Source organism: Wolffia australiana, chromosome 13, assembly GCF_029677425.1.
Source record: "Wolffia australiana isolate 7733 chromosome 13, ASM2967742v1".
NCBI classification, from domain to species: Eukaryota; Viridiplantae; Streptophyta; class Magnoliopsida; order Alismatales; family Araceae; genus Wolffia; species Wolffia australiana.
Window position 1 is genome coordinate 10,604,210 of NC_135847.1, and position 8,668 is coordinate 10,612,877.

The 8,668-nt window shown below is 43.2% G+C and overlaps 1 long non-coding RNA gene across 2 annotated transcripts; it reads right to left on the reverse strand.

The window, feature by feature from the left end:
* Positions 1 to 1,659: 1,659 nt before the first annotated feature.
* On the reverse strand, positions 1,660 to 7,973 carry LOC144711272 (uncharacterized). Of its 2 annotated transcripts, XR_013583508.1 has the most exons (3): positions 6,665 to 7,967; positions 2,449 to 2,647; positions 1,660 to 1,907 (listed from the first exon to the last, which is right to left on the reverse strand). It is a non-coding gene; the product is annotated as an uncharacterized LOC144711272 (long non-coding RNA). The 2 variants fall into 2 exon arrangements; XR_013583507.1 differs by lacking the exons at positions 1,660 to 1,907; positions 2,449 to 2,647 and adding an exon at positions 2,656 to 2,963 and having other exon boundaries at positions 6,665 to 7,973.
* Between the last annotated feature and the right edge of the window lie 695 nt (positions 7,974 to 8,668).

An 8,668-nucleotide genomic window follows, 5' to 3' on the forward strand; every position in this document is an offset into this window, starting at 1 on the left:
GAAGAAGAGGGAGAGGATAATGAGCAGACATACTAATTTTCTGGTATAAGAAACAATTAGAAGAGATCCCCATCCAGAACATCATGACACTCATGTTCCTCTTCGAAAACATCTTCTTTTTGGAATCTCAAATGATAATTACATCGAATTTATAACTGATCAGGATTCTTTAAAACAAGGTACTTGTAAAGACAGTGGAAAACAAAGCCCGGAAAAATTTGAACCTTGTGTAATTATGCTTGAACATCAAATATCTTCTATGAGTGATGATGATCTTTCCAAGATGACTAAATATTCTGAAAATAAATCTACAGGAAAGTTATGGATGAGGAACTTGTGGATAAAGAATTGAATGAAGAGCTATTTTAAAAAATCATATAAGATATGGATATGATATTTATGGATGAAGAAACCGATATAGTAAGTACACTCTACTTGAGCATCTCTAAAGAATATGATATTATTTATGATATTGCTATACAATTTTGTGATGTCTAAATGATATTTTTATGAATGTACCCAGGAATTTAATGATCATATGATTATCAGAGAATGATATAATGTTTCATATCATTTTTTGATCCATAATCATAACGATGCATCATCGAAATGTATGCATGAAAATTTAACTGTGATTACTGACACTATAATATATATAAAGGCTAAAATAATTGTATTGATAGATAAATGTTTTTAGGAAAGAATTAAGGATCAAAGATGTTTGGAAGATCGACCATGGTGGTTTGGGAGAGAAGTTATAAAGGCTAAAAAACCTGAGTACATGTTAATTATTGGAAAAATTGACAAAATCCTTCTTATTGGATGGCATGACCATTGTTTTGACACAACTTCATCAACAATGTGTCTTACCCATTTGTCGCGGACCTATAATATTAAACTGGTTTATGTTTTCAGATATTTTTATAAACACTTAAGGAAATGTATGTTATTACATGAATTTAAATGATGCTTCATTAGAATCTATTGACCTTCTTGAAGAAAAAAGAAAGATGGATCTAATAGCATGGCATCATCACCTTCTTCATCATCAAAATCCTTTAAAGTTATTTATTTTTCTCTTGTAAAAAAACCTTTTTTACTTTGTCACCCTAATGCTCCGATCATTTACACATATGTTCTAGCTATTCTGAGTATTCCATATCCAGTATTAATACAAAGAAGCTTATTTTTTCCCAATGGCATAACCATTTTACACACATAAAAAAATTGTGGTTTGGAATAAATATAAATATCATGCTATTAGAATATATTGATTTATTAGGTGAATGATTTTTCATGTTCCATATATTTATAAAAATTTCATTGAATTTTTTTTTCATGAGTTGTTATTGAACATTAATATATACTATCTAACAATGTCATGTTTCTTGATCCAACAAAAGTATATTAGCGATGTCAGATTTTGAGTGGAAGTCGATATGGGAAAATTCGGGCCGGAAGATTTTCCTGACTTAATAATGTTGAATAGTGATTCCTGGCTGAATGATGTTGGAATAACAAAGCTTGTTGACACATTGCCTTCTAGTAAATACTTAAATATTTGGTTGCATGATGTTGGAAAAATGAACTCGATTAGAAGGTAGTGGGGTTGGCTAACATGTGTACAACTTTCTTAAAGTCAGAAAAAATAGATGAATGGCCTGACATGTCAACAAGTGCACTGATCACAATTTGAAATTTGAAATAAGTTGGGAGCCTTGTATAGTATTGGAGAGGAAAAGAGGGTGAACAACAAAATTCGTGAAGATAAAAATATTATGTAAGATGATATTTGAATCATTGATTGAGAAGATTAACCTGTTTATGGCCACGAAAAGTGTCAAACATATCTCAATTGATGCCCATCCAAGGCAGCATGTTGAGTTGGTCCTCTATTTTATTCCTGTCTTTGATTCATCAAGAGAGAGGAGAGAGATATGAGCAATGAGGGAGAGATAGAGAGAGAGTGATAAAGAGATAGACAGGATCATTAGAAAGAGAGGGAGATTTGAGAGAGACCACGTAGATATAAATATATGAGCAAAAATAAAGAGATAGGAGAGACGAAAAGAGAGAGATATAAATATATAAAAAGAGAAAGAAAGAGATCGAAGACAATTATGTATAACAAGAGTGAGTGATAGAGAGATAAATAATAGACATATAAAGAGAGAGATATAAAGATAAAGAAAGATAAAAGAGAGGCCTAAAAAACAAGAGAGATATAATAGAGATGTGAACAATGAGAGAGAGAGACTAGAAATGTGAGATATAGATAAGTTTGACATGAGCAATGAAAAGGATAATCTACAAGGGAGAGATGAGAAATGATCTATGTATATATTGTTGGGTTCCAGAGGCCTTGACATGGATGAATAAATGAAAATGATTCGCAGCAGAAGACTTGAACGAATCGAACGACATTAACAAAAACATTAAACTAAGTACCTTTCCACGAATTACATCCGTGATTTCTTGGATCCCGGAGTGAGTCGAGTCGAGCTGCTCACATGTGCAGCCTTTAGTCGAGCTGCTCACATGTGCAACAACACTCTTCCCGACCGTGAACCCTTCCCTTCTCAATTTATAGTAAAAAAGAGAGGGAAGGGGGAGCCTTAGGAATGCCCTAATAGGCTCCCCCTAAAGGCTGTAACAAGACACAAAACACAAACTCACATTGGGAAAGGCCTGATGCACATGGGGGGCCTCTCAACAGTTAAAAGAGATGACTGATATAGGAATGATGATGACACGAGGAAGGACCCATACATGGGAAAACCTTCCCTCAACCCAAAGAAAACACGAAGACAAAATAAAGTGACACTAAATCATATTAACTCAAAAACTCAGATGTCCTTAAACTTGATAATGAAAGCTTGGATTCTTCATGTTGACTCGAGCTCCGCGACATGGCTGATGACAATTCAGGACGTGCTTGACTGGATGGTCCTCCATCGTCCTCCCTGGGTGGGAAGAACTCAGCTCCGACGAGTTAGAACCAATGATATCTTTGCGGGGTTGGACAAGCTCTAGTCGTAGCCGAAGCAACTTCGCATGTGAAATCCATGTGTTATCGAAAGATGGTCAACCCTGCTAGTGCACGATAAACTATCCTTCCATCCGCTCCCCTACAGCGTTAATTATCTCCTCCAGTACTGACTTGGCATGATCATGCCTCAATGGGGACAAGATGGAAATGGATAGATAGTGTCTCTCGCTCATATCACTACTAAGGCTTGAGGGGCTGTGAGGCTCAATAATGGGTGGCATAGGATGGTACCAGATCAAATTGCGAACGTTGAAGGTGGGACAGATGCCCTAATCTGGTGGGATACCCAAAATGTAGGCGTTCTCACAGACCACACATACTATCGGGAAAGGCCCAAAACTACAAGCGTGAAGCTTCATAGCAACCCTGGGAGAGTATCTCTCGGATCTCAACCTGACCATGGCAAGATCCTTCTTAGTGTTGCTAACTGACCTACGACCCACATCAGCGGCAACCTTATTCTTCTCATTTTGCATGACGATGCGAGCATGAATGTCATGATGCATGTCCCTAATATGCTGTGCGAATGCAATGCCATCCTCGGAAGCTGTGGAGTGCGGTTCTACTAGAATGGGGTCTAAGGGCCTATGATATACCTGGCTATATACGATCTCAAATGGTGAGCGACCGGTGGTACAGTTCATAGAGGAGTTGAAAGTGAACTCGGCATGGGAATGACATGGTCCCAAGTGGTGAGGTTATCCCCCACGATGGAGCGGAGTAAGTTTCTTAAACTACGGTCGACGACCTCCATCTGTCTATCCGTCTACAAGTGATAGGCCACTGAAAACTTGAGCTTCATTCCCATCAAGACCCATAAGGTCTTCCACAAATAACTATTGAATCTTATGTCGTGATCCAACAAGATCGATTGTGGTATGCCATGCAAGCGGACGATCTCATCAAGAAATAGTCGCACTACTCGCAATGCGTCCGCGGTCTTCGAGCATGGTATAAAGTGTGCCATCTTAGAGGATCTGTCGACTACGACCATGATGGAGTCCTATCGTTGAGTGGTCTTTGGTAGGTCGAGAACAAAATTGATGCTAACGCCGTCCCAAGGACATGTTGATATAGGTAAGGGCGTATATAGCCCTGCATTCTGCTTCGTCATCTTGGCCTTTGAACATGTCAAACAGTGGGAGACAATCTTCCCGACTGCCCTCTTCAACGATGGCTAGTAGATCTTGTACTCTAAGGATTGGATGGTCTTGTTGACACCAAAGTGTCTGCTCAGACCACGCGAGTGCATCTCCCAAATAAGGAATTCTCATAGCGAAGTGTGAGGTATGCATAGTCTCTTCCCATGAAAGAGATAGCCATCGGAGAGATAATAGTCTTAATATTTGGACTTCGGACCGTCGCGAAAAGCACTGATAATCTTTTCGAAGTCGGTACACTTTGTGTAATCCTGTGGGAGTTGATCAAATCCCAGCACTCGGGTCTTCATCAGATTGAGGACTACTGGCCTCCAAGTAAGAGCGTTAGTGACGACATTATCCATCCCCTTCTTGTGTTGGATGACAAATGTGTAGTTCTCTAGATAGGCGATCCAATGGGCATGTTGGTTGATGACCTTCTTCTGGTCATGCAGGTGGCACAAGGCAGTATGATCTGAGAAACGAACCAACTCCTAGGGTAGGACATAATGCTGCAAATGGTGGAGAAACTGAACAAGGGCGTAGAAATAGTGATCATAGTTGTCATATGGTTGCGTGGTGTCGTTCAGCTTCTCGTTAAAATATTGGACCAGATATCGATCATGGATAAGGAAGCCACCAGTACCTATGCCCGAGGCGTCACAAGCGACTTCAAACACCTTGTTGAAGTCGGGCAATCGTAGAACAGGTACTTTTGTCATGCGACGCTTGATTTGCTCGAAGACCTTGTCAGCCACCTTCGTCCAGTTGAACTTGTCGAGTCCGATAAGATCAAGTGATAGGAGGGGTAACACCCCTAAATCCTAGAACAAACCTCTCGTAGAAAGTTGCCAAGCCCATGAGGTCGCGTACGTCATGAACATCCTTGGGCTTAGGCCATGATGTGATGGCCTTGATCTTGGCCAGGTCAGCGGAAACTCCGTGAGCTGATATGATGAAACCAAGGAAAGAAACCTCGGCCATTAGGAAACTACATTTTTTTGGGTGGGCTTAGAGCTTCTCCCATTGCAGCGCAGCGCTCACCTCTCGAAGGTGTTATAGGTGTTCTACGTGGGATCCACTAAAGATAAGTATATTTTTGAAATAAACGACGACAAATTTACCTATGAACGGCAGTAAGACCTCATTCATCAAATGCTGGAATGTGCTTGGAGGATTGAAAAGCCCAAATGGCATGATGTTCCACTCGAAAAGGACATCCTTAATCTTGAAGACAATTTTTCACTCGTCCCCTAGTCTGATGAGAACCTAGTGATACCCACTCGTAAGTCAATCTTCGAGAAGATGGTCACTCTGGCCATCTGATCGAAAAAATCTTGCCCTCTAGGGATATGAAAATGGTCCTTCATCATTATCTTATTGATGGCGCGGGAGTCACAACACATGCTCTATGCTCCATCTTTCTTTGGCGCAAGTAGTGCGGGGATGGCACATGGACTGAGGCTCTCTCGTATGAGGCCCTTGGCCAAGAGTTCCTTTACCTGGTGATATAACTCTTCATATTTTATTGGGTCCATCCAATAATGTGCTAAGTTTGCGAGTGAGGTGCCTGGAACAAAGTTGATGACGTGCTGGATGCTATGTATAAGAGGGAGCTCTTGGGGGAAAACACCCCTGAAATTGGCCATGAGCTCAGTCGGAGAGCTACGCATAGGAGTGTCGCACACTCCAAGGGAACATCTAGGGTGAGAGCGAAGCAGATGGGCAGGTCTTCTTGTTCCTGGTCGAGCTCTCGTCAAAATATGCACCTCTTGGTGATCAACGGTGCCTCGGTTGAGGAGGGGAGTCAGCAGGTAATACTACTCGTCACGTGCCAGTGTGTGGCTATTCGAGTATGACGGCATGTATGCGTCACGTGTCGGGTAATGAGTCAAGCTGATTCGTATGGTTAGGTCTGGTAATTGTGACCAGGTCCTCCAGGCCGATATCTGGCCGTGGAGGATGCCTCCTCTCGTGGCCAAAACCTCGACTTTTGGTATCTTGATCATGTCACAAGTGATGTCGGACATCGTCAGGGGCATCATCTGATCAGCACCGAGTATGATGGCTCGGTACTGATAAAAGGTAGTGGTATCGAACGTCGACAGCATTGTCGTCCGATAGATGAAACCTAACTGGTCGATGTAACTACAAAGAGAACAGGAATGTTCTACGTGTTGTACGTGCTGGCCCTGACTTGAGGGAGGCGCTGAGCTCCAAGGTTGGACGGGTTCACCAAGTGACGGTGATGGTGGCCTCTCAAACCTCGTCTGAGCGACGAAGGCGTCTACAATCGAACGAAATCAATCCGTTAGGTTTGTATGTAATGGACGGTCTCGAGCGTACCGATAAGACACTCAATTTTGTCGTAGTTTCTCTCAAGCCTCTCTCACCTACCTAGCCCGAGCATGGTAGAGTCAAAACAAAAATTTACTACAAGAGATAATTAGACGGGCGACAGGAAAGGATGGCGTACCTTGTCGGCGTGGCTTGTGGTGCAGAGTTCGTCAACTGTTGGAGGTTGTCAAACTGGGTGGGGGTGGAGAGGCGCCAGAGAGCGGACGACAGCTCGACAAGTGGATGACGATGACGGGGCTCTGAGTAAAGGTCGGATGAGTCAGTGGGGGAGTCGAGTGCGGCTCAAGCACTAACAAGTCCCATCTCTATGCCCGAATCCGATAGCGATGCGAACAAGAGCGAGCGGTGGGGGCGAGCTGGTGGCGGACCAACGAGCAGCGCCATGCGGGCGGCTAAAGTGGGTTCCAAGACGTCCGTGGTGCCGAGAGGGGCTCGATCAACAATCCTCGGGACGTCGGGTCGTGAGACAGCAAGCAGTCGCAGGAGGTGAATTAACCATGGCCTGATTGTGATGCGCGAGCAGAGCAGAATAATGCTGTAGGATTCCCGTCAACTTGGTGCCGCCAATGAGTTGTTAGCTTCCAACCATCACGACTCCATGCCCGATTGTTCGAGCCAAGGCACCGGTGCAGCAACAACTTCTGTGGTCAGCTGAAATGACGGGTCAGCAAGGCCGGGGATGGTTGATCGAGGACAGAAGGGCTGCTCCAACCGTCTGGTTAGGAACGACGAAATTGGCAGAGTAGCTGATCTCCAAATCGTAATTTGGGGAAGACTCGAGACCGTTCCCAAATTTTGAGAGGTGACCTTTCAATCAATCGTAGTTGGCAAAGTACAGCACCAGTTCCATCGGGTTGAAAGCAGCGGTGGGTTACCAAGAGTCGGGCAAACAATCTGAGGTGATTTCAGATCCGGCTGACCGGGAAGGAAGGGTGAAGCTGGCAGGCTATTTTAACCAGCCATGGTCATCCTCCGTCGTCAGGCGTCAATCTCTTTGTTCTTCTCTTCTAGATCCACCATTCCAGATTCTGTCGAACCAGGTCAAAGGTTTCACAATGTCCCGCGGTCACCCAGGAGGGGAGGGCTGATGCGCCGCCATCAACCCAGTTAGATGTTCGTGGTCGCTGGTTGAACGGCGTCCCTTCCGACGCTGATTACGAAGTCCCAATTTCTCAAAGTTTGCAAAGGCTGACGGGTTCAATTCCAAATTTTGCCCAATTCCGGAGAACGGGAACTAGTAGGTCGTGAATTCTGTCATACGAGAGCCTCCCGTTCCTGTTCTCCTTGTCTTCTCTGCTCCGTTTCTTCCCCCACGATTCCTTCTTCCTCTGTGATCTTCTCTTGAATGAGGAAGCGAGACCAAGATAGAATAAACAACGAGATTCCTTTTTTTCCTTCTTCCTGGTCTGAGGAAGCTAGGGCGTCCCCCTCTTCCGTTATAACGGGGAAGAGGTCAATGGCCTCCCCCTCCCCCATAGTGGGTCAAAAAATGAAAAGGGGTCCATTAGGGGGCTTTTATATATTGGGCCCCTATTACAATTAGAGGGAAAGTAAAAAATAAATGAAAAAAAGGACAAAGGAAAGTGTGGGAGGGGGAGCCCAAATTGCTAAGGACCACACGTTGACAAAGACTCACGGTGTCAACGGGACGTGTCGTCGTGTGACGAAAACAGAATGACGAGACGGGAAAACACAAAACACGACAAAAGAAACGATGAAAATGAAGATACAATACTCGAGCACTTTCACTCGGTCTCCGATGATGGTGGCGGGCGGAGCGGACGGCGTCGTCAATGAACCTTGATGGCGTGTGCCATAACAAGCATCATCAAGGGGACATGAATTGCAAAGACATAATAATAAAATCATTGCATTTATCTTCGTTGCATTTATCCTCATTTCACAAAAACACATGGGATGATGAAAATTCTTAAAATATTTATCATTGATGGGATTTAGAGTTATGGATATCCCATCAGTGGTAAAAAGCTGTGATAATTCATTATCTCTAAAGAATATTTTTAATATTCTTTAGAGATAATGTTTTTAAAATCATGGTAACATGACACCTCTCCACCACTGAAATTGGAGCAAAAAAAATGATAATGTTTTTAATTTTAAT